Here is a 1,174-nt window from a genome sequence, read left to right on the forward strand (position 1 = left end):
TCTCTTTGCAAAAACTTAATTTTATAACATTGAAGATGTCCTTAATTAAATAATAAAACTTTTATCACGTATCCTTATTTTATTGCATAAAACATGTAAAAATTGTGATTTTTTAAAAATCAATTAAAATATACTGCGTTATAAGAGAAAAATAAAATACGAGTTGATGTAATATTATTGATATATATGGATAATCAATAATGTATGATCCAGTACAGTAAAACACTAGAACTGTTGTTAATCTGGAGGGTGTGATTGAGTAGGAGGGACTCATTTATCTTTAACCAAAGGTCAAAGGTTCGAGTCTTGCCTTTAGAATAATAAAGCAATCTTAAATCTCCAGGTCAGCTGTCCCACCTAAAAGAGGTGCCTATAATTCAACGAGGGAATTAGTCATTGTGTCTAAAGGTGAAAACTCTGAGTAAAAAAAAAAAAAAAAAAAAAACTTTTGCTGCCGTCTGAGTCACGACGACCGACTCATCTTTTGCAGCAAGTGCTAGAAACTTCGCTACATGCATGTACCATTAAGTTATGCTCCTTATGATTTGATTAATACCAATATATCATCATATCCATATATGTCTATATCAACTTTCCACACATCTATAAATTAGAGGGATTGGAATTCGATTCCCAGCATCACTTACCTTCATTTTACTCATATATACCATTTCATTCAAGTTCAAAATTATTAGGATTCCTCTACATTCATTTTGGTCCACAAATTAAAATCTTTTCCATAATTTGGTGAAGTAGTCTTGAGGTTCCAATAATTTTGTATTTGTTACTCAATCATAACAAGTGTTTTCTTCCTAACAATGCATCAATGCATTACTTTTTAATTAGCTATGCTAAAAAACACTATTCATAAAAAATAATGCTTACCATATAATATAATAACTTAGAATTTTCTCAAATGCCTTCCACTATAATGTCAAAAATGGAAATTATGAGGTGTTTTGATTATGGGAGTGTTTGGAAAATGACTTATCACCCAAACTCTAACTTGTTTCACTAACTTTTCTTTATAATTATAATAATATTAATAATAAAAACAAAAAATAATTAATAATAACATAATAATAATAATAAATTATAAAAATATTTTAAGAATTAAGTAAATAACATAATACACGTATGCCCTATATGTTATTTTACATGTAATCAGCTAATA

This window comes from Ipomoea nil, unplaced genomic scaffold (assembly GCF_001879475.1).
Source record: "Ipomoea nil cultivar Tokyo-kokei standard unplaced genomic scaffold, Asagao_1.1 scaffold1334, whole genome shotgun sequence".
NCBI classification, from domain to species: Eukaryota; Viridiplantae; Streptophyta; class Magnoliopsida; order Solanales; family Convolvulaceae; genus Ipomoea; species Ipomoea nil.